This window comes from Anser brachyrhynchus, assembly GCF_964034855.1.
Source record: "Anser brachyrhynchus genome assembly, chromosome: 1".
NCBI lineage: Eukaryota > Metazoa > Chordata > Aves > Anseriformes > Anatidae > Anser > Anser brachyrhynchus.
In genome coordinates this window covers 78,159,997-78,185,008 of record NC_137694.1, presented here as the reverse complement: position 1 = coordinate 78,185,008, position 25,012 = coordinate 78,159,997, and the positions used below count along the sequence as shown (strand labels likewise).

The 25,012-nt window shown below is 54.3% G+C and overlaps 2 long non-coding RNA genes across 6 annotated transcripts in view; one reads left to right on the top strand and one right to left on the bottom strand.

Moving 5' to 3' along the window:
• The window catches only part of LOC308187505, a 207,379-nt gene extending 183,199 nt beyond the window's left edge, over nucleotides 1-24,180 (bottom strand). For 2 of the 5 annotated variants that reach the window (XR_013944742.1, XR_013944743.1), the window contains exon 1: nucleotides 23,599-24,169. This is a non-coding gene — a long non-coding RNA (uncharacterized lncRNA). Of the gene's footprint in view, nucleotides 1-23,598 lie in introns of all 5 variants that reach the window. The other 3 variants (XR_013944739.1, XR_013944740.1, XR_013944741.1) reach the window with 3 other exon arrangements.
• The window catches only part of LOC308187508, a 233,129-nt gene that overhangs the window by 204,745 nt on the left and 3,372 nt on the right, over nucleotides 1-25,012 (top strand). The gene's annotated exons all lie outside the window — the stretch shown is intronic.

Here is a 25,012-nt window from a genome sequence, read left to right as displayed (position 1 = left end):
CTCGAGAGAGTGCACTGGCACCACTTGGGATGCAGTGCAGTGAGTCCAGAGAGTGCACTGGCGCCACTGGGGATGCAGTGCAGTGAGTCCAGAGAGTGCATTGGCACCACTGGGGATGCAGTGCAGTGAGTCCAGAGAGTGCACTGGCACCACTGGGGATGCACTGCAGTGAGTCCACAGAGTGCACTGGTACCACTGGGGATGCAGTGCAGTGAGTCCAGAGAGTGCACTGGCACCACTGGGGATGCACTGCAGTGAGTCCAGAGAGTGCACTGGCACCACTGGGGATGCAGTGCAGTGAGTCCAGAGAGTGCACTGGCACCACTGGGGATGCAGTGCAGTGAGTCCAGAGAGTGCACTGGCAGCACTGGGGATGCAGTGCAGTGAGTCCAGAGAGTGCACTGGCACCACTGGGGATGCACTGCAGTGAGTCCAGAGAGCGCACTGGCACCACTGGGGATGCACTGCAGTGAGTCCACAGAGTGCACTGGCACCACTGAGAATGCACTTCAGTGAGTCCAGAGAGTGCACTGGTACCACTGGGGATGCACTGCAGTGAGTCCAGAGAGTGCACTAGCACCACTGGCGATACAGTGCAGTGAATCCAGTGAGTGCACTGGCACCACTGGGGATGCAGTGCAGTGAGTCAAGAGAGTGCACTGGCACCACTGGGGATGCACTGCAGTGAGCACAGAGAGTGCACTGGCACCACTGGGGATGCGGTGCCGGGAGTCCAGAGAGTGCACTGGCACCACTGGGGATGCAGTGCAGTGGGTCCAGAGAGTGCACTGGCACCACTGGGGATGCAGTGCAGTGAGTCCAGAGAGTGCACTGGCACCACTGGGGATGCACTGCAGTGAGTCCAGAGAGTGCTCTGGCACCACTGGGGATGCAGTGCAGTGAGTCCAGAGAGTGCACTGGCACCACTGGGGATGCAGTGCAGTGAGTCCAGAGAGTGCACTGGCACCACTGGTGATGCACTGGAGTTACTCCAGAGAGTGCCCTGGCACCACTGGGGATGCGGTGCGGTGAGTCCAGAGAGTGCACTGGCACCACTGGGGATGCAGTGCAGTCAGTCCAGTGAGTGTACTGGCACCACTGGGGATGCACTGCAGTGAGTCCAGAGAGTGCACTGGCACCACTGAGAATGCCCTTCAGTGAGTCCAGAGAGTGCACTGGCACCACTGGTGATGCACTGCAGTGAGTCCACAGAGTGCACTAGCACCACTGGGGATGCAGTGCAGTGACTCCAGAGAGTGCACTGGCACCACTGGGGATGCACTTCAGTGAGTCCAGAGAGTGCACTGGCACCACTGGGGATGCAGTGCAGTGAGTCCAGAGAGTGCATTGGCACCACTGAGGATGCAGTGCAGTGAGTCCAGAGAGTGCATTGGCACCACTGGGGATGCACTGCAGTGAGTCCACAGAGTGCACTGGTACCACTGGGGATGCAGTGCAGTGAGTCCAGAGAGTGCACTGGCACCACTGGGGATGCACTGCAGTGAGTCCAGAGAGTGCACTGGCACCACTGGGGATGCAGTGCAGTGAGTCCAGAGAGTGCACTGGCACCACTGGGGATGCAGTGCAGTGAGTCCAGAGAGTGCACTGGCACCACTGGGGATGCACTGCAGTGAGCCCAGAGAGTGCACTGGCACCACTGGGGATGCGGTGCCGGGAGTCCAGAGAGTGCACTGGCACCACTGGGGATGCAGTGCAGTGAGTCCAGAGAGTGCAGTGGCACCACTGGGGATGCACTGCAGTGAGTCCAGAGAGTGCTCTGGCACCACTGGGGATGCAGTGCAGTGAGTCCAGAGAGTGCACTGGCACCACTGGGGATGCGGTGCGGTGAGTCCAGAGAGTGCACTGGCACCACTGGGGATGCAGTGCAGTCAGTCCACAGAGTGTACTGGCACCACTGGGGATGCACTGCAGTGAGTCCAGAGAGTGCACTGGCACCACTGAGAATGCCCTTCAGTGAGTCCAGAGAGTGCACTGGCACCACTGGGGATGCACTGCAGTGAGTCCACAGAGTGCACTAGCACCACTGGGGATGCACTGCAGTGAGTCCAGAGAGTGCACTGGCACCACTGGGGATGCACTTCAGTGAGTCCAGAGAGTGCACGCGCTCCACTGGGGATGCAGTACAGTGAGTCCAGAGAGTGCACTGGCACCACTGGGGATGCAGTGCAGTGAGTCCAGAGAGTGCACTGGCAGCACAGAGGATGCAGTGCAGTGAGTCCAGAGAGTGCTCTGGCACCACTGGGGATGCAGTGCAGTGAGTCCAGAGAGTGCACTGGCACCACTGGGGATGCACTTCAGTGAGTCCAGAGAGTGCACTGGCACCACTGGGGATGCACTGCAGTGAGTCCACAGAGTGCACTGGCACCACTGGGGATGCACTGCAGTGAGTCCAGAGAGTGCACTGACACCACTGGGGATGCAGTGCAGTGAGTCCAGAGAGTGCACTGGCACCAGAGGGTATGCACTGCAGTGAGTCCAGTGAGTGCACTGGCACCACTGGGGATGCAGTGCAGTGAGTGCAGAGAGTGCACTGGCACCACTGGGGATGCAGTGCAGTGAGTCCAGAGAGTGCACTAGCACCACTGGGGATGCAGTGCAGTGAATCCAGTGAGTGCACTGGCACCACTGGGGATGCACTGCAGTGAGTCCAGAGAGTGCACTGGCACCACTGGGGATGCACTGCAGTGAGCCCAGAGAGTGCACTGGCACCACTGGGGATGCGGTGCCGGGAGTCCAGAGAGTGCACTGGCACCACTGGGGATGCAGTGCAGTGAGTCCAGAGAGTGCAGTGGCACCACTGGGGATGCACTGCAGTGAGTCCAGAGAGTGCTCTGGCACCACTGGGGATGCAGTGCAGTGAGTCCAGAGAGTGCACTGGCACCACTGGGGATGCGGTGCGGTGAGTCCAGAGAGTGCACTGGCACCACTGGGGATGCAGTGCAGTCAGTCCACAGAGTGTACTGGCACCACTGGGGATGCACTGCAGTGAGTCCAGAGAGTGCACTGGCACCACTGATAATGCCCTTCAGTGAGTCCAGAGAGTGCACTGGCACCACTGGGGATGCACTGCAGTGAGTCCACAGAGTGCACTAGCACCACTGGGGATGCAGTGCAGTGAGTCCAGAGAGTGCACTGGCACCACTGGGGATGCACTTCAGTGAGTCCAGAGAGTGCACGCGCTCCACTGGGGATGCAGTACAGTGAGTCCAGAGAGTGCACTGGCACCACTGGGGATGCAGTGCAGTGAGTCCAGAGAGTGCACTGGCAGCACAGAGGATGCAGTGCAGTGAGTCCAGAGAGTGCTCTGGCACCACTGGGGATGCAGTGCAGTGAGTCCAGAGAGTGCACTGGCACCACTGGGGATGCACTTCAGTGAGTCCAGAGAGTGCACTGGCACCACTGGGGATGCACTGCAGTGAGTCCACAGAGTGCACTGGCACCACTGGGGATGCACTGCAGTGAGTCCAGAGAGTGCACTGACACCACTGGGGATGCAGTGCAGTGAGTCCAGAGAGTGCACTGGCACCAGAGGGAATGCACTGCAGTGAGTCCAGTGAGTGCACTGGCACCACTGGGGATGCAGTGCAGTGAGTGCAGAGAGTGCACTGGCACCACTGGACATGCAGTGCAGTGAGTCCAGACAGTGCAGTGGCACCACTGGGGATGCAGTGCAGTGAGTCCAGAGAGTGCACTGGCACCACTGGGGATGCACTGCAGTGAGTCCAGAGAGTGCACTGGCAATACTGGGGATGCAGTGCAGTGAGTCCAGAGAGTGCACTGGCACCACTGGGGATGCAGTGCAGTGAGTCCAGAGAGTGCTCTGGCACCACTGGGGATGCACTGAAGTGAGTCCAGAGAGTGCACTAGCACCACTGGGAATGCAGTACAGTGAGTCCAGTGAGTGCACTGGCACCACTGGGGATGTAGTGCAGTGACTCGAGAGAGTGCACTGGCACCACTGGGGATGCAGTGCAGTGAGTCCAGAGAGTGCACTGGCACCACTGGGGATGCAGTGCAGTGAGTCCAGTGAGTGCACTGGCACCACTGGGGATGCAGTGCAGTGAGTCCAGAGAGTGCATTGGCACCACTGGGGATGCAGTGCAGTGAGTCCAGAGAGTGCACTGGCACCACTGGGGATGCACTGCAGTCACTCCAGAGAGTGCACTGGCACCACTGATGATGCAGTACAGTGAGTCCAGTGAGCGCACTGGCACCACTGGGGATGTAGTGCAGTGAGTCCAGAGAGTGCACTGGCACCACTTGGGATGCACTGCAGTCACTCCAGAGAGTGCACTGGCACCACTGATGATGCAGTGCAGTGAGTCCAGAGAGTGCACTGGCACCACAGGTGATGCAGTGCAGTCACTCCAGAGAGTGCACTGGCACCACTGATGATGCAGTGCAGTGAGTCCAGAGAGTGCACTGGCACCACAGGTGATTCAGTGCAGTGAGTCCAGAGAGTGCACTGGCACCACTTGGGATGCAGTGCAGTGAGTCCAGAGAGTGCACTGGCACCACTGGGGATGCAGTGCAGTGAGTCCGGTGAGTGCACTGGCACCACTGGGGATGCAGTGCAGTGAGTCAAGAGAGTGCACTGGCACCACTGGGGATGCACTGCAGTGAGCACAGAGAGTGCACTGGCACCACTGGGGATGCGGTGCCGGGAGTCCAGAGAGTGCACTGGCACCACTGGGGATGCAGTGCAGTGAGTCCAGAGAGTGCACCGGCACCACTGGGGATGCAGTGCAGTGAGTCCAGAGAGTGCACTGGCACCACTGGGGATGCACTGCAGTGAGTCCAGAGAGTGCTCTGGCACCACTGGGGATGCAGTGCAGTGAGTCCAGAGAGTGCACTGGCACCAATGGGGATGCAGTGCAGTGAGTCCAGAGAGTGCACTGGCACCACTGGTGATGCACTGCAGTTACTCCAGAGAGTGCACTGGCACCACTGGGGATGCGGTGCGGTGAGTCCAGAGAGTGCACTGGCACCACTGGGGATGCAGTGCAGTCAGTCCAGTGAGTGTACTGGCACCACTGGGGATGCACTGCAGTGAGTCCAGAGAGTGCACTGGCACCACTGAGAATGCCCTTCAGTGAGTCCAGAGAGTGCACTGGCACCACTCAGGGTGCAGTGCGGTGAGTCCAGAGAGTGCACTGGCACCACTGGGGATGCAGTACAGTGAGTCCAGAGAGTGCACTGGCACCACTGGGGATGCAGTGCAGTGAGTCCAGAGAGTGCACTGGCACTACTGGGGATGCACTGCAGTGAGTCCAGAGTGCACTAGCACCACTGGGGATGCACTGCAGTGAGTCCAGAGAGTGCACTGGCACCACTGGGGATGCACTTCAGTGAGTCCAGAGAGTGCACTGGCACCACTGGGGATGCAGTGACGCGAGTCCAGAGAGTGCACTGGCACCACTGGGGATGCACTGCAGTGACTCCAGAGAGTGCACTGGCACCACTGGGGATGCAGTGCAGTGAGTCCAGAGAGTGCACTGGCACAACTGGGGATGCAGCACAGTGACTCTAGAGAGTGCACTGGCACCACTGCGGATGCGGTGCAGTGAGTCCAGAGAGTGCACTGGCACCACAGGTGATGAAGTGCAGTGAGTCCAGAGAGTGCACTGGCAGCACTGGGGATGCAGTGCAGTGAGTCCAGAGAGTGCACTGGCACCACAGGTGATGCACTCCAGTGAGTCCAGAGAGTGCACTTGCACCACGGGGGATGCAGTGCAGTGACGCCAGAGAGTGCCATGTCACCACTGGGGATGCACTGCAGTGAGTCCTGAGAGTGCACTGGCTCCACCGGGGATGCCCTGCAGTGAGTCCAGAGAGTGCACTGGCAGCACTGGGGATGCACTGCAGTGAGCCCAGAAAGTGCACTGGCACCACTGGGGATGCCCTGCAGTGAGTCCAGAGAGTGCACTGGCACCACTGGGGATGCACTACAGTGAGTCCAGGGATAGCACTGGCACCACTGATGATGCAGTGCAGTGAGTCCAGAGAGTGCTCTGGCACCACTGGGGATGCCCTGCAGTGAGTCCAGAGAGTGCACTGGCACCACTGGGGATGCAGTGCAGTGAGTCCAGTGAGTTCACTGGCACCACTGGGGATGCACTGCAGTGAGTCCAGAGAGTGCACTGGCACCACTGAGAATGCACTTCAGTGAGTCCAGAGAGTGCACTGGCACCACTGGGGATGCACTGCAGTGAGTCCAGAGAGTGCACTGGCACCACTGGGGATGCACTACAGTGAGTCCAGGGATAGCACTGGCACCACTGGGGATGCAGTGCAGTGAGTCCAGAGAGTGCACTGGCACCACTGGGGATGCAGTGCAGTGAGTCCAGAGAGTGCACTGGCACCACTGATGATGCAGTACAGTGAGTCCAGTGAGTGCACTGGCACAACTGGGGATGTAGTGCAGTGACTCGAGAGAGTGCACTGGAACCACTGGGGATGCAGTGCCGCGAGTCCAGAGAGTGCACTGGCTCCACTGGGGATGCGGTGCCGGAGGTCCAGAGAGTGCACTGGCACCACTGGGGATGCAGTGCAGTGACTCCAGAGAGTGCACTGGCACCACTGGGGATGCACTGCAGTGAGCCCAGAGAGTGCACTGGCACCACTGGGGATGCGGTGCTGGGAGTCCAGAGAGTGCTTTGGCACCGCTGGGGATGCACTACAGTTACTCCAGAGAGTGCACAGGCACCACTGGGGATGCACATCAGTGAGTCCAGAGAGTGCACTGGCACCACTGGGGATGCACTGCAGTGAGTCCAGTGAGTGTACTGGCACCACTGGGGATGCACTGCAGTGAGTCCAGAGAGTGCATTGGCACCAATTGGGATGCACTGCAGTGAGTCCAGAGAGTGCACTTGCACCACTGGGGATGCACTGCAGTGAGTCCACAGAGTGCACTGGCACCACTGGGGATGCAGTGCAGTGAGTCCAGAGAGTGCACTGGCACCAATGGGGATGCACAGCAGTGAGTCCAGAGAGTGCACTGGCACCACTGGGGATGCAGTACAGTGAGTCCAGAGAGTGCACTGGCACCACTGGGGATGCACTGCAGTGAGTCCAGAGAGTGCTCTGGCACCACTGGAGATGCAGTGCAGTGGGTCCAGAGAGTGCACTAGCACCACTGGGGTTGCAGTGCAGTCAGTCCAGTGAGTGTACTGGCACCACTGGGGATGCCCTTCAGTGAGTCCAGAGAGTGCACTGGCACCACTGGGGATGCACTGCAGTGAGTCCACAGAGTGCACGGGCTCCACTGGGGATGCACTGCAGTGAGTCCACAGAGTGCACTGGCACCACTGGGGATGCAGTGCAGTGAGTCCAGAGATCGCACTGGCTCCACTGGGGATGCAGTGCAGTGAGTCCAGAGAGTGCTCTGGCACCACTGGGGATGCACTTCAGTGAGTCCAGAGAGTGCACTGGCACCACTGGGGATGCACTGCAGTGAGTCCACAGAGTGCACTGGCACCACTGGGGATGCACTGCAGTGAGTCCAGAGAGTGCACTGACACCACTGGGGATGCAGTGCAGTGAGTCCAGAGAGTGCACTGGCACCAGAGGGTATGCACTGCAGTGAGTCCAGTGAGTGCACTGGCACCACTGGGGATGCAGTGCAGTGAGTGCAGAGAGTGCACTGGCACCACTGGACATGCAGTGCAGTGAGTCCAGAGAGTGCAGTGGCACCACTGGGGATGCAGTGCAGTGAGTCCAGAGATTGCACTGGCACCACTGGGGATGCACTGCAGTGAGTCCAGAGATTGCACTGGCAATACTGGGGATGCAGTGCAGTGAGTCCAGAGAGTGCACTGGCACCACTGGGGATGCAGTGCAGTGAGTCCAGAGAGTGCTCTGGCACCACTGGGGATGCACTGAAGTGAGTCCAGAGAGTGCACTAGCACCACTGGGAATGCAGTACAGTGAGTCCAGTGAGTGCACTGGCACCACTGGGGATGTAGTGCAGTGACTCGAGAGAGTGCACTGGCACCACTGGGGATGCAGTGCAGTGAGTCCAGAGAGTGCACTGGCACCACTGGGGATGCAGTGCAGTGAGTCCAGTGAGTGCACTGGCACCACTGGGGATGCAGTGCAGTGAGTCCAGAGAGTGCATTGGCACCACTGGGGATGCAGTGCAGTGAGTCCAGAGAGTGCACTGGCACCACTGGGGATGCACTGCAGTCACTCCAGAGAGTGCACTGGCACCACTGATGATGCAGTACAGTGAGTCCAGTGAGCGCACTGGCACCACTGGGGATGTAGTGCAGTGAGTCCAGAGAGTGCACTGGCACCACTTGGGATGCACTGCAGTCACTCCAGAGAGTGCACTGGCACCACTGATGATGCAGTGCAGTGAGTCCAGAGAGTGCACTGGCACCACAGGTGATGCAGTGCAGTCACTCCAGAGAGTGCACTGGCAACACTGATGATGCAGTGCAGTGAGTCCAGAGAGTGCACTGGCACCACAGGTGATGCAGTGCAGTGAGTCCAGAGAGTGCACTGGCACCACTTGGGATGCAGTGCAGTGAGTCCAGAGAGTGCACTGGCACCACTGGGGATGCAGTGCAGTGAGTCCAGTGAGTGCACTGGCACCACTGGGGATGCAGTGCAGTGAGTCAAGAGAGTGCACTGGCACCACTGGGGATGCACTGCAGTGAGCACAGAGAGTGCACTGGCACCACTGGGGATGCGGTGCCGGGAGTCCAGAGAGTGCACTGGCACCACTGGGGATGCAGTGCAGTGAGTCCAGAGAGTGCACTGGCACCACTGGGGATGCAGTGCAGTGAGTCCAGAGAGTGCACTGGCACCACTGGGGATGCACTGCAGTGAGTCCAGAGAGTGCTCTGGCACCACTGGGGATGCAGTGCAGTGAGTCCAGAGAGTGCACTGGCACCAATGGGGATGCAGTGCAGTGAGTCCAGAGAGTGCACTGGCACCACTGGTGATGCACTGCAGTTACTCCAGAGAGTGCACTGGCACCACTGGGGATGCGGTGCGGTGAGTCCAGAGAGTGCACTGGCACCACTGGGGATGCAGTGCAGTCAGTCCAGTGAGTGTACTGGCACCACTGGGGATGCACTGCAGTGCGTCCAGAGAGTGCACTGGCACCACTGAGAATGCCCTTCTGTGAGTCCAGAGAGTGCACTGGCACCACTCAGGGTGCAGTGCGGTGAGTCCAGAGAGTGCACTGGCACCACTGGGGATGCAGTACAGTGAGTCCAGAGAGTGCACTGGCACCACTGGGGATGCAGTGCAGTGAGTCCAGAGAGTGCACTGGCACTACTGGGGATGCACTGCAGTGAGTCCAGAGTGCACTAGCACCACTGGGGATGCACTGCAGTGAGTCCAGAGAGTGCACTGGCACCACTGGGGATGCACTTCAGTGAGTCCAGAGAGTGCACTGGCACCACTGGGGATGCAGTGACGCGAGTCCAGAGAGTGCACTGGCACCACTGGGGATGCACTGCAGTGACTCCAGAGAGTGCACTGGCACCACTGGGGATGCAGTGCAGTGAGTCCAGAGAGTGCACTGGCACAACTGGGGATGCAGCACAGTGACTCTAGAGAGTGCACTGGCACCACTGCGGATGCGGTGCAGTGAGTCCAGAGAGTGCACTGGCACCACAGGTGATGAAGTGCAGTGAGTCCAGAGAGTGCACTGGCAGCACTGGGGATGCAGTGCAGTGAGTCCAGAGAGTGCACTGGCACCACAGGTGATGCACTCCAGTGAGTCCAGAGAGTGCACTTGCACCACGGGGGATGCAGTGCAGTGACGCCAGAGAGTGCCATGTCACCACTGGGGATGCACTGCAGTGAGTCCTGAGAGTGCACTGGCTCCACCGGGGATGCCCTGCAGTGAGTCCAGAGAGTGCACTGGCACCACTGGGGATGCACTACAGTGAGTCCAGGGATAGCACTGGCACCACTGATGATGCAGTGCAGTGAGTCCAGAGAGTGCTCTGGCACCACTGGGGATGCCCTGCAGTGAGTCCAGAGAGTGCACTGGCACCACTGGGGATGCAGTGCAGTGAGTCCAGTGAGTTCACTGGCACCACTGGGGATGCACTGCAGTGAGTCCAGAGAGTGCACTGGCACCACTGAGAATGCACTTCAGTGAGTCCAGAGAGTGCACTGGCACCACTGGGGATGCACTGCAGTGAGTCCAGAGAGTGCACTGGCACCACTGGGGATGCACTACAGTGAGTCCAGGGATAGCACTGGCACCACTGGGGATGCAGTGCAGTGAGTCCAGAGAGTGCACTGGCACCACTGGGGATGCAGTGCAGTGAGTCCAGAGAGTGCACTGGCACCACTGATGATGCAGTACAGTGAGTCCAGTGAGTGCACTGGCACAACTGGGGATGTAGTGCAGTGACTCGAGAGAGTGCACTGGAACCACTGGGGATGCAGTGCCGCGAGTCCAGAGAGTGCACTGGCTCCACTGGGGATGCGGTGCCGGAGGTCCAGAGAGTGCACTGGCACCACTGGGGATGCAGTGCAGTGACTCCAGAGAGTGCACTGGCACCACTGGGGATGCACTGCAGTGAGCCCAGAGAGTGCACTGGCACCACTGGGGATGCGGTGCTGGGAGTCCAGAGAGTGCTTTGGCACCGCTGGGGATGCACTACAGTTACTCCAGAGAGTGCACAGGCACCACTGGGGATGCACATCAGTGAGTCCAGAGAGTGCACTGGCACCACTGGGGATGCACTGCAGTGAGTCCAGTGAGTGTACTGGCACCACTGGGGATGCACTGCAGTGAGTCCAGAGAGTGCATTGGCACCAATTGGGATGCACTGCAGTGAGTCCAGAGAGTGCACTGGCACCACTGGGGATGCACTGCAGTGAGTCCACAGAGTGCACTGGCACCACTGGGGATGCAGTGCAGTGAGTCCAGAGAGTGCACTGGCACCAATGGGGATGCACAGCAGTGAGTCCAGAGAGTGCACTGGCACCACTGGGGATGCAGTACAGTGAGTCCAGAGAGTGCACTGGCACCACTGGGGATGCACTGCAGTGAGTCCAGAGAGTGCTCTGGCACCACTGGGGATGCAGTGCAGTGGGTCCAGAGAGTGCACTAGCACCACTGGGGTTGCAGTGCAGTCAGTCCAGTGAGTGTACTGGCACCACTGGGGATGCCCTTCAGTGAGTCCAGAGAGTGCACTGGCACCACTGGGGATCACTGCAGTGAGTCCACAGAGTGCACGGGCTCCACTGGGGATGCACTGCAGTGAGTCCACAGAGTGCACTGGCACCACTGTGGATGCAGTGCAGTGAGTCCAGAGATCGCACTGGCTCCACTGGGGATGCAGTGCAGTGAGTCCAGAGAGTGCTCTGGCACCACTGGGGATGCAGTGCAGTGAGTCCAGAGAGTGCACTGGCACCACTGGGGATGCAGTGCAGTGAGTCCAGAGAGTGCTCTGGCACCACTGGGGATGCAGTGCAGTGAGTCCAGAGAGTGCACTGGCACCACTGGTGATGCACTGCAGTTACTCCAGAGAGTGCACTGGCACCACTGGGGATGCGGTGCGGTGAGTCCAGAGAGTGCACTGGCACCACTGGGGATGCACTGCAGTGAGTCCAGAGAGTGCACTGGCACCACTGAGAATGCCCTTCAGTGAGTCCAGAGAGTGTACTGGCACCACTGGGGATGCACTTCAGTGAGTCCAGAGAGCGCACTGGCACCACTGGGGATGCAGTTCAGTGAGTCCAGAGAGTGCACTTGCACCACTGAGAATGCACTTCAGTGAGTCCAAAGAGTGCACTGGCACCACTGGGGATGCACTGCAGTGAGTCCAGAGAGTGCACTGGCATCACTGGGGATGCAGTGCTGTGAGTCCAGAGAGTGCACGGGCTCCACTGGGGATGCAGTGCAGTGAGTCCAGAGAGTGCTCTGGCAACACTGGGGATGCAGTGCAGTGAGTCCAGAGAGTGCACTGGCACCACTGGGGATGCAGTGCAGCAAGTCCAGAGAGTGCACTGGTACCACTGGGGATGCAGTGCAGTGAGTCCAGAGAGTTCCCTGGCACCAATGGGGATGCATTGCAGGGAGCCCAGAGAGTACACTGGCACCACTGGGGATGCAGTACAGTGAGTCCAGAGAGTGCACTGGCACCACTGGGGATGCACAGCAGTGAGTCCAGAGAGTGCATTGGCACCACTGGGGATGCAGTGCAGTGAGTCCAGAGAGTGCACTGGCACCACTGGGGATGCAGTGCAGTGAGTCCAGAGAGTGCACTGGCACCACTGGGGATGCAGTGCAGTGAGTCCAGAGAGTGCACTGGCACCACTGGGGATGCACTGCAGTGAGTCCAGAGAGTTCACTGGCACCACTGGAGATGCACTTCAGTGAGTGCAGAGACTGCACTGGCACCACTGGGGATGCAGTGCAGTGAGTCCAGTGAGTGTACTGGCACCACTGGGGATGCACTGCAGTGAGTCCAGAGAGTGCATTGGCACCACTTGGGATGCACTGCAGTGAGTCCAGAGAGTGCACTTGCACCACTGGGGATGCAGTGCAGTGAGTCCAGAGAGTGCACTGACACCACTGGGGATGCAGTGCAGTGAGTCCAGAGAGTGCACTGGCACCAATGGGGATGCACAGCAGTGAGTCCACAGAGTGCACTGGCACCACTGGGGATGCAGTGCAGTGAGTCCAGAGAGTGCACTGGCACCACTGGGGATGCAGTACAGTGAGTCCAGAGAGTGCACTGGCACCACTGGGGATGCACAGCAGTGAGTCCAGAGAGTGCATTGGCACCACTGGGGATGCAGTGCAGTGAGTCCAGAGAGTGCACTGGCACCATTGGAGATGCAGTGCAGTGAGTCCAGAGAGTGCACTGGCACCACTGGGGATGCAGTGCAGTGAGTCCAGAGAGTGCACTGGCACCACTGGGGATGCAGTGCAGTGAGTCCAGAGAGTGCACTGGCACCACTGGGGATGCACTTCAGTGAGTGCAGAGACTGCACTGGCACCACTGGGGATGCAGTGCAGTGAGTCCAGTGAGTGTACTGGCACCACTGGGGATGCACTGCAGTGAGTCCAGAGAGTGCATTGGCACCACTTGGGATGCACTGCAGTGAGTCCAGAGAGTGCACTTGCACCACTGGGGATGCAGTGCAGTGAGTCCAGAGAGTGCACTGGCACCACTGGGGATGCAGTGCAGTGAGTCCAGAGAGTGCACTGGCACCAATGGGGATGCACTTCAGTGAGTCCACAGAGTGCACTGGCACCACTGGGGATGCACTGCTGTGAGTCCAGAGAGTGCTCTTGCACCACAGGGGATGCAGTGCAGTGACTCAAGAGAGTGCACTGGCAGCACTGGGTATGCAGTGCAGTGAGTCCAGAGAGTGCACTGGCACCACTGGAGATGCAGTGCAGTGAGTCCAGAGAGTGCAATGGCACCACTGCGGATGCACTGCAGTGAGTCCAGAGAGTACACTGGCTCCACTGGGGATGCACTGCAGTGAGTCCAGAGAGTGCACTGGCACCACTGGGGATGCACTGCAGTGAGTCCAGAGAGTGTACTGGCACCACTGGGGATGCACTGAAGTGAGTCCAGAGAGTGCACTGGCACCACTGAGAATGCACTTCAGTGAGTCCAGAGAGTGCACTGGCACCACTGGGGATGCACTTCAGTGAGTCCAGTGAGTGCACTGGCACCACTGGGGATGCAGTGCAGTGAGTCCAGAGAGTGCACTGGCACCACTGAGGATGCACTGCAGTGAGTCCACAGAGTGCACTAGCTCTACTGGGGATGCAGTGCAGTGAGTCCAGAGAGTGCACTGGCAGCACTGGGGATGCAGTGCAGTGAGTCCAGAGAGTGCACTGGCACCACTGGGGATGCAGTGCAGTGAGTCCAGAGAGTGCACTGGCACCACTGGGGATGCACTGCAGTGAGTCCAGTGAGTGCACTGGCACCACTGGGGATGCAGTGCAGTGAGTCCAGAGAGTGCACTGGCACCACTGGGGAAGCAGTGCAGTGAGTCCAGAGAGTGCAGTGGCACCACTGGTGATGCAGTGCAGTGAGTCCAGAGAGTGCACTGGCAGCACTGGGGATGCAGTGCAGTGAGTCCAGAGAGTGCACTGGCACCACTGGGATGCAGTTCAGAAGAAGAGGCTGAGCAGTGATAGCATGGCAATTGCCATGGCTGCTGGTGTTATTTCCTGTTTAGTTAGTTCTTGGATGATAAGTCACTTTGGTATAAAGCCTGTTAATGGGGGGAGGCCTGCTAGGGATAAAAGTACTAGTATTAGGGTGGCGTTTAGCACTGGGGTTTTTGTTCATGAGGTTGTGATCATGGATAGGTTAAGGGCTTTGATTTTGTTAAGGGCTAGGAATACGGCTGATGTTATGATTGTGTATAGGTAGAAGGTAAGTAAGGCCAATTTGGGGCTGTAAACTAGGATGATGGCGATTCAGCCTAAGTGGGAGATGGACGAGAAGGCTAGGATTTTGCGTGTTTGTGTTTGGTTCAGTCCTATTCAGCCTCCTAGTGCTGTTGAGGCTAGGGCCATGGCGGTGAGTAGAGCTGGGTCGAGGGATTTGGATGTTAGTAGGAGCAGGGTTAGTGGGGGGAATTTTATGAGGGTCGAGAGTAGCAGGGCTGTTATTTGTGGCGATCCTTGTAGTACTTCTGGGAATCAGAAGTGAAATGGCACTAGGCCCAGTTTAATAGCGATTGCTGCTGTCAGTAGTAGACAGGAGGTTGGGTGGTTTATTTGTGTGATGTCTCATTGGCCGGTGACTCAGGCATTGGTTATGCTAGAGAATAGGACCAGGGCGGAAGCAGCTGCTTGGGTTAGGAAGTATTTCGTTGTGGCTTCTACTGCTCGTGGGTGGTGGGATTTGGCAATTAGGGGAATGATGGCTAGTGCGTTGATCTCCAGTCCTGTCCAGGCCAGAACTCAGTGGTTGCTGGAAATTGTGATGGTGGTGCCCAAGATGAGGCTGAAGGTTATGATTGGGGTCGCGTAAGGGTTCATTAGTAGAGGAGGGGGTTAAACCATCATTTTCGGGGTATGGGCCCGATAGCTTGATTAGCTGACTCTACTAGAAAATAATATAAGGGAAGTATGGAGAATTTTGATTTCTCTTGTGTGGGTTCAATTCCTACTTTTCTAAGGTCAACAGGAAATGAGAGGGCTGTTATACCTCTATGTTCACTTTATCATAGTGACCCTTTGTAGTTCAGGCACATTTCCTTATGTAAGGAGGTAGGCCTGCATAGCAGATAGGTATGCTGATGTGTCAGAGGCACAGAGCTAGTGTGAGGGGTAGGAAGTTTTTTCATAGTAGGTGCATTAGTTGGTCATATCGGAATCGTGGGTATGAAGCTCGGACCCATAAGAAACCAGAAGATAGTAGGAGGACTTTTGTGGCTAGGATGACGGGGAATAGTTCTGTGGGTGGCCCTAGGGCGCTTGGGTTTAGGAATATGATGGCTGTAAGTGTATTTATTAGCATAATGTTCGCATATTCAGCTAGGAAGAATAAGGCGAAGGGTCCTGCGGCGTATTCAACGTTAAACCCTGAGACTAGCTCAGATTCACCCTCTGTGAGGTCAAAAGGAGCTCGGTTTGTCTCTGCTAGGGTGGATACGTATCATATTATTGCTAGGGGTCATGAGGAGAAAATGAAGTATAGAGGCTCCTGTGCGATGGCAAAGGAGCTGAGTGTGTAGCTTCCGCTTAGTATGATTATTGATAGCAGGATTATGGCCAGTGTCACTTCGTATGAAATGGTCTGTGCTACTGCCCGTAGGGCTCCGATTAGTGTGTATTTTGAGTTCGAGGCTCAGCCTGATCATAGGACTGAGTAGACGGCTAGGCTTGACATGGCTATTAGGAAGAGAACTCCGAGGTTTAGATCTGCTAGGGGAAATGGGAGTGGTAGTGGTGCTCAAGTGGTGAGGGCTAGGACAAGGGCTAGTATTGGTATCAGAATGAATAGAAGTGGGGAAGAGGTAGAGGGTCGGATGGGCTCTTTGGTAAATAGTTTCAGTCCGTCCGCAAATGGTTGAAGTAGGCCAAAAGGCCCGACAACGTTAGGGCCTTTGCGGGATTGTATGTAGCTTAGGATTTTCCGTTCTACTAGGGTTAGGAAGGCTACGGCAATCAGGATTGGGATGATGTATAGGAGGGATATAATGAGGCAGCTTAGTGTTGTTATTTGAATCATGGGTGAAGCTAGGGAGAGGATTTGAACCTCTGGGGAAAGGGCTTAAGCCTTCTGCACTTGCCGGGCTCTGCCACTCTAGCTGGTCCTTTTCTAGGATTGAAAGTGGTGGGGGAAGGCCCTCTTCACGGTTTAGTTGGTTTCACTGCTTAGAGCGGGGGGGGGGGCGTGCTTGTGGTATTGGCCCCACTTTCCCGGTCCTTTCGTACTGGGGAGAGTGTGTCATAGATAGAAACCGACCTGGATTGCTCCGGTCTGAACTCAGATCACGTAGGACTGTTAATCGTTGAACAAACGAACCCTTAATAGCGGCTGCACCATTAGGATGTCCTGATCCAACATCGAGGTCGTAAACCCCCCTGTCGATATGGGCTCTTGAGGGGGATTGCGCTGTTATCCCTGGGGTAGCTTGGTCCATTAATCAATTATATTGGGTCTGGTCACTGTTAGCACTTTGAGGGGTAGCTCTAGGTAAAGAGGTATGGTCTTGTTTTTGGAGGATTTGTTCTCCTCCAAGGTCGCCCCAACCGAAAAATATCGACCAGGCTCTGCGATGGTAGTGGCCCCAGTGGGGTTGATTGAGGATTCGCGGTGGTCGTTGATTTTTAAGTTCCACAGGGTCTTCTCGTCTTATGTTCACATCCCCGCTTTTGCACGGGGAGATCAATTTCACTGATTATCTGTGAGAGACAGTTAAGACCTCGTTTAGCCATTCATACAAGTCTCGATTTATGGGACAATTGATTGCGCTACCTTTGCACGGTTAGGATACCGCGGCCGTTAAACCTAAGTCACCGGGCAGGCATCACCTTCAATACTTGTTTAATTTGCTGAAGGCTATGTTTTTGGTAAACAGTCGGGCCTTATTAATTTGCCGAGTTCCTTTCACAGATTTTAATCGCTCTTATAGGCGCTCCTGAGTCGGGTTAACAGGGTTAGTTAATACGTGGTCTTGTAGGGGTTTTTGTATCTGTCTAGGTCTGTTAATAATGTTTCTATGTAAGCTTGCGCCGTTAGAGGGGTGTGGCCCTGTACATGAGGGGCCTAGGATGATTCCTAGGATTGTTATGAGGGTGGCAGCGGTTTTGGTGATAAGGGGTATGGTTATTGGGGGGGTTTTGGTTGGTGTGATGAAAGAGGTAATGATTATTCCTGCTGTAATGCTGCCTAGGGCGAGTCGGGTTAGGGGGGCGGTGATTAGTGGGTTGTTTTCGTTTATTGATACTATTGGGGGGATTCGGGTTTGTCCAGCTTGGACTAGGATGGTTATGCGGATGCTGTAGGTTGCGGTGAATGCTGTGGCTATAAGGGTTAGGAGTAGGGCTCAAGTATTTAGGTATGATGTGTTTAAGCTTTCGATGATGAGGTCTTTTGAGTAGAATCCGGCTAGGAATGGGGTTCCTATCAGCGCCAGGTTTCCGATGGTTAGGCAGGAAGTAGTGACTGGGAGTATTTTCTGTAGGCCTCCTATCTTTCGGATATCTTGTTCTCCGTTTAGGTTGTGGATGATAGACCCTGAGCATAGGAATAGTATGGCTTTAAAGAAGGCATGGGTTGAGATGTGTAGGAAGGCTAGTTGTGGGAGGTTTAGTCCGATAGTGACTATTATTAGTCCTAGTTGGCTGGATGTTGAGAAAGCAATGATTTTTTTGATGTCATTTTGGGTTAGGGCGCATGTGGCAGCGAATAGGGTTGATAGAGCACCTAGGCATAGGCAGGCAGTTAGGGCTGTCTGGTTGGTGGCTAGCAGGGGGTGCATGCGGATGAGCAGGAAGATTCCGGCTACTACTATGGTACTGGAGTGCAGTAGGGCTGATACTGGGGTGGGGCCTTCTATTGCTGCGGGCAGTCATGGGTGGAGTCCAAATTGGGCGGATTTTCCTGCGGCTGCGAGGATTAATCCTATGAGGGGGAGGATTGGGGTTTGGTGGGGGTGTACGGCTTGTTGGATCTCTCAGGTGTTGAATGTTGAAGCTAGTCATGCTATGCTCAGGATCAGTCCGATGTCTCCGATTCGGTTGTAGATTACGGCTCGTAGGGCGGCGGTGTTGGCATCTGCTCGGCCTTGTCATCAGCCGATGAGAAGGAAGGACATGATTCGTACTCCTTCCCAGCCTACGAATAGGAGGAATATGTTGTTTGCGGTTGTTAGGAGGAGTATGGCGACTAGGAATGTCAGTAGGTAGGTGAAAAATTTTGTTACGTATGGCTCTGAGGCCATGTATCATATGGCGAATTGTAGGATTGATCATGTTACAAATAGGGCGATTGGAAGAAATGTTATTGAGTATTGGTCTATTTTTAGGCTCAGGGGGATTTTAAAGTTTATAATGAATTTTCACTCCCAGTGGCAGGTGACAGATTCTACTCCCGAGTAGATGAATGCGGTTGTAGGGGCTAGGCTAATTAGGAATGCGGTTTTAACAGCGCGGGTGGTGGCTTGTGGGGTGTTTTTAAAGTTTTTAAATAGAAATGGCAGGATGATTGGGGTTAGGAGGATTGTCAGCGTGAGTAGTGTGAGGGAGTTGATTAGTAGTGTGGGGTTCACTACTTTTACTTGGATTTGCACCAAGATGGGTGGTTCCTAAGACCAGTGGATTGCTGTTATCCTTTAAAAGTAAGGGGGCTGAGGTTTTAGGCTCAGATGTAAGAGTTAGCAGCTCTTGTTGGTTAAACCCTCCCCTCGGCAGGTAAGAAGGTTTGAACTTCTATTCTTAGAATCACAGTCTAATGTTTGGTTTAAACTATACTTGCATGAGGGGATTCCGGAGATCAGTTCGGGTTTGAGGATTAGGAGGAATATTGGGATAATGTGGAGTGTTATGAGCAGGTGTTCTCGCGTGGTTGAGTTTTGCATAGATGTGATGTGGGAGGGGATTGAGCCTCGTTGGGTCATTAGTAGTATGAATAAGGTGTAGGAGGCGGTTAGTAGGGTTGCGATTCCTGTTAGGATGATCGTGAAGGCAGATCAGTTGAATAAGGTGATTATAATGGTTAGCTCTGCTATGAGGTTTGTTGTTGGGGGTAAGGCTATGTTTGTTAGATTGGCCAGCAATCATCAGGTAGCTATGAGTGGTAGGAGAGGTTGTAGGCCTCGTGTGAGTAGTAGAATTCGGCTGTGCGTACGTTCATAGTTTGTGTTGGCTAGGCAGAATAGTATGGAGGAAGTTAGTCCATGGGAAATTATTAGGATCATTGCCCCTGAGAATGATCAGTGGGTTTGGATTATTCCTGCGGCGATAACTAGGCCTATGTGGCTAACGGATGAATAAGCGATTAGTGATTTTAGGTCTGTCTGTCGTAGGCAGATTGAGCTAGTCATTAGGGCGCCTCATAGGGCCAGGGTTAGGAAGGGGTAGTGCAGGAGGTTGGACAGTGGGCCCATAAATAGAGTGACTCGTATAATTCCGTATCCTCCTAGCTTTAGTAGTAGGGCGGCGAGGAGTATTGAGCCTGCGATGGGTGCTTCTACGTGGGCTTTTGGCAGTCAGAGGTGTAGGCCGTATAGTGGGGCTTTTACTATGAATGCTATGAGCAGTGCTAGACCTGATAGTATTCCTGTCCATGAGGTGGATAGGGTTGGGTGGGTTAGTTGTAGGGTTGGCAGGTGCAGGGTGCCAATTTTCACGTATAGGTGTATGATTGTGATTAGCAGGGGTAGAGAGCTTACTGGCGTGTAGAATAGCAGGTAGATGCCAGCGCTTAGGCGTTCTGGTTGGTTCCCCCATCGGGTGATTAAGATTAGGGTGGGAATGAGGGTTGCTTCAAATGAGATGTAAAATAGTGCTAGTTCTGTGGTGGAAAAGGCTAGTAGGATGAATGGCTGGACTGCGACTAAGGTTGAGATAAAGATTCGTTTGCGTTGTAGGGGTTCTTGTTGCAGGTGGTTTTGGCTTGCTATGATTATGAGTGGGAGTAGTCAGCAGGATAGTACTAGGAGGGGGGATGAGATTTGGTCAATTCCTGTTCAGTTGGATAAAAATTTGTAGGGGTAGTAGGTTGGGATTAATCACTGTAGGCTTAGGGCAGCGATTAGGAGGCTGTATAAGGTGGTGTTAGTCCATAGAAATTTTGGTGGAGACAGCAGGGCTGTTGGAAGAAGTATGATTGTGGGTAGGATGATTTTTAGCATTGCAGGAGGTTTAGGTTGTGTAGATGGTCGGAGCCATGTGTGCGGGTGGAGGCTACTAGGATGGCCAGGCCTGTGCCCGCCTCACACGCTGAGAAGGTTAGCATGAGAATTGGTACCATGGTGAATGAGGAGACTTGGTTTTCGATGGATCATATTGATAGGCCTACGAATATCGATAATATTATGCTTTCAAGGCATAGTAGGGCGGATACTAGGTGGGTTCGGTGGAAGGCTAGTCCTAGTCCGCTGAAAATGAAGGCTGAGTAGAAGCTTAAATGTAGGGGCGACATAAGAAAGTTACAGGGTTGGCTGTAATCTGCTGGGTCGAAACCAGCTATCTTTTTGGTTAGACTAACTTTCTGTTATTCTGCTCATTCTAGGCCCCCTTGAATTCACTCGTAGGCCAGTCCGAGTGTTAGGAGAAGGAGGATCACTACAGTTCAGGTGAGGGTCATTAGGGGGGATTGGAGTTGGACGGCTCATGGCAGGGGGAGTAGGAGGGCGATTTCTAGGTCGAATAGGACGAACAGGATGGCTACTGAGGAAGAATCGGACTGAGAATGGTAATCGAGCAGATCCAAGTGGGTCAAATCCACATTCGTACGGTGAGAGTTTCTCTGAGTCGGGGTTTATTTGGGCGAGTCAGAAGTTTAATGCGGTTAGGGCGGCGCTTAGGATTGATGATAGGGCGAATATGAACATGAGTGCGTTCATTGCTCTCCTCTGGGTTTATACCAGATTCTAGAGATTGGAAGTCAATTGTAATTAATATACTAGAAGAGCAAGATCCTCATCAGTAGATGGTTATGTAGAGGAATAGTCAGATGATGTCTACGAAGTGTCAGTATCAGGCTGCTGCCTCGAATCCGAAGTGGTGGTCTGATGTAAAGTGGAACTTGATCAGTCGGAAGAGGCAGACGGTCAGGAAGGAGGATCCGATGATTACGTGGAGTCCGTGGAATCCAGTGGCAACGAAGAAGGTAGATCCGTAGACGCTATCGGCGATTGAGAATGGGGCTTCGTGGTATTCTATTGCTTGTAGGGCTGTGAAGTAGAATCCCAGGAGGATCGTTAGGGTTAGGGCGTGGATGGCGTGTTTTCGGTTTCCTTCTGTGATGCTGTGATGGGCTCACGTTACGGTAACGCCTGAGGCTAGTAGGATGGCTGTGTTTAGTAGGGGGACTTCTATCGGGTTGAGTGGTTTAATTCCTGTTGGGGGTCATTGGCCTCCTAGTTCTGGGGTTGGGGCCAGGCTCGAGTGGAAGAACGCTCAGAAGAACCCTAAGAAGAAGAATGCTTCGGATGTGATGAAAAGGATTATGCCGTATCGTAGGCCTTTTTGGACTGTGGGAGTGTGATGGCCTTGGAAGGTGCTTTCTCGTACAATGTCTCGTCATCATTGGAGTATTACTAGGAGTATTGAGATGAGGCCTAGGGTTAGTAGTATGGATGAGTTGTAGTGGAATCACATGATTAATCCTGAGGTTGTGAGTAGGGCGGCGGCTGCCCCGAAGATTGGTCAAGGGCTTGGGTCAACTATGTGGTATGAGTGTGCTTGGTGTGCCATTAGATGTTTTCTTGTAAGTATAGGCTTAGAAGGAGCACGAAGACGTAGGCCTGGATTATGGCTACTGCTACTTCTAGGATGGTTAGGAGTAGTAGGATGATTATTGTTAGGATGGATACTGCAGGAAGGGTGGGTATTAATGCAATGGAGGCTGTAGAGACGAGTTGGATGAGTAAGTGTCCTGCTATAAGGTTGGCTGTAAGGCGGACTCCGAGGGCTAGGGGGCGGATTAGTAGGCTGGTTGTTTCGATCAGGATTAGTGTGGGGATTAGGGGTGTAGGGGTACCTTCGGGTAATAGGTGGGCTAAAGAGGCTGATGGTTGGTTTCGTAGGCCTGTTAGTAGTGTGGCGAGCCATAGTGGGAAGGCTAGGGCTATGTTCATAGATAGTTGGGTGGTTGGGGTGAATGTATATGGAAGGAGGCCTAGAAGGTTGATTGTAAGAAGTATGATTATTAGGGATGTAAATATTATGGCTCATTTGTGGCCATTTTTGTTGAGTGGGACTATTAGTTGTTTTGTGATTAGGTGAAGGAGTCATGTTTGGATAGTAGAAAGGCGGTTGTTGATTCATCGGTTGTTTGGGGACGGGAATAGTAGGGCTGGGAAGAGTAGGGATAGTAGGATTAAGGGGATGCCAAATAGATTGGGGCTGGAAAATTGGTCACAGAAGCTTAGGTTCATGGTCAGGATCATGGTGTGGGTTTGGTAGTGAGGGAGGTCTTATTTGATGGGGGGTTGGTTGTGGTGAAGGCTAGTAGTTTTGGTTGGATGAGGAGTGCTAGGGTTAATCAGGTTATAATTATGATTGAAAATCATGGTGCGGGGTTAAGCTGTGGCATATCATTAAGGAGGGGGAAGTCCCTCTTTGGCTAGCTTAAAAGGCTAGTGCTGTTGCATAGCTTCTTAATGATTAGGATGATGATAGAAGGGACGATCAGGCCTCGAAATGTGGGAGTGGGGTTGATTCTACTACAATGGGTATGTAGCTGTGATTAGCCCCGCAAATTTCTGAGCATTGTCCGTAAAATTCCCAGGCCGGGTGGTAATGAATGAAGTTTGGTTTAGTCGGCCTGGGATTGCGTCTGTTTTAACTCCGAGCGTTGGGACTGCTCAGGAGTGGAGTACGTCTCCTGCAGTAATGATCACGCGGATGGGGGATTCTATTGGGATAACTACGCGGTGGTCAACTTCTAGCAGTCGGAAGTGGCCGTTGGGTAAGTCTGGGGTGGGCACTATGTAGGAGTCGAAGGATAGGTCTTTGAAGTCTGTGTATTCGTAGCTTCAGTATCATTGGTGGCCGATGGCTTTTAGGGTGAGGTCTGGTTCGTCGATTTCGTCCATTATGTAGAGGATTTGTAGGGATGGGAGGGCGAGGAGTACCAGGACGATAGCAGGTAGGATTGTCCAGATCAGCTCTACTTCTTGGGCGTCTACAGCATTGGACGAGAGTTTTTCTGTTAGTATGTGGGCTAAAAGGTAGAGAACTAGGCTGCAGATAGCTAGGGCAACGATTAGGGCGTGGTCGTGGAATTCAACGAGTTCTTCTATGATGGGTGATGAGGCGTCTTGGAATCCTAGTTGGGAGTGGTTGGCCACATGAGATGTACAGGATTTTTACCTGTGATTTAGTCTTGACAAGGCTATGTAATTGGTTTACTAACGTCTCATAAGAAAGAAGCATGAGCGGTTAACCTCCTGGGAGACCCAGAAAACTTCACCCCAGCAAACCCACTAGTAACCCCACCACACATCAAGCCAGAATGATACTTCCTATTCGCCTACGCCATCCTACGTTCAATCCCAAATAAACTAGGAGGCGTATTAGCACTGGCCGCCTCCGTACTGATCCTATTCCTAATCCCATTCCTGCACAAATCAAAACAACGAGCAATAACATTCCGACCACTCTCCCAGCTCCTATTCTGAGTACTAGTCGCCGACCTCCTCGTCCTAACATGAGTAGGAAGCCAACCCGTCGAACACCCATTCATCATCATCGGCCAACTCGCTTCAATCGCCTACTTCACTATCCTCCTATTTCTCCTCCCCGCCGCAAGCGCCCTAGAAAACAAAATACTCAACTGCTAAATACTCTAATAGTTTATAAAAACATTGGTCTTGTAAACCAAAGATTGAAGACTTACCACTTCTTAGAGTACCCCAAACTCAGAAAAAAAGGACTCAAACCTTTATCTCCAGCTCCCAAAGCTGGCATTTTCAATAAACTATTCTCTGACCCTAACCCCTAAACCGCCCGAATAGCACCCCGCGACAACCCCCGCACAAGCTCCAATACAACAAACAAAGTCAACAACAGCCCCCAACCCGCCACTAAAAACATCCCTGCCCCATGTGAATAAAACATGGAAACTCCACTAAAATCCGACCGAACAACAAACACCCCAACATTATTCACAGTAGAAACCCCGAACTTCCAAGCCCCCATAAACCCCCCAAACACCAACCCCCCAAAAACAATTGCCACAAACGCTACTGCACATCCAATCACCCGTCAATCCCCCCAAGCCCCAGGGAAAGGCTCCGCTGCTAAAGCTACTGAATAAACAAACACCACCAGCATACCCCCCAAATACACCATAAACAGCACTAAAGCCACGAACGAAACCCCAAGGCCCAGCAACCACCCGCACCCCGCCACAGACGCTAACGCCAAACCAACAACCCCATAATACGGCGAAGGATTCGACGCCACACCCAAAACACCCACCGCATGGATACTTTCTGGGGAAAGGGCTTAAGCCTTCTGCACTTGCCGGGCTCTGCCACTCTAGCTGGTCCTTTTCTAGGATTGAAAGTGGTGGGGGAAGGCCCTCTTCACGGTTTAGTTGGTTTCACTGCTTAGAGGGGGGGGGCGTGCTTGTGGTATTGGCCCCACTTTCCCGGTCCTTTCGTACTGGGGAGATAGAACTGTCGTACTGTCATAGATAGAAACCGACCTGGATTGCTCCGGTCTGAACTCAGATCACGTAGGACTGTTAATCGTTGAACAAACGAACCCTTAATAGCGGCTGCACCATTAGGATGTCCTGATCCAACATCGAGGTCGTAAACCCCCCTGTCGATATGGGCTCTTGAGGGGGATTGC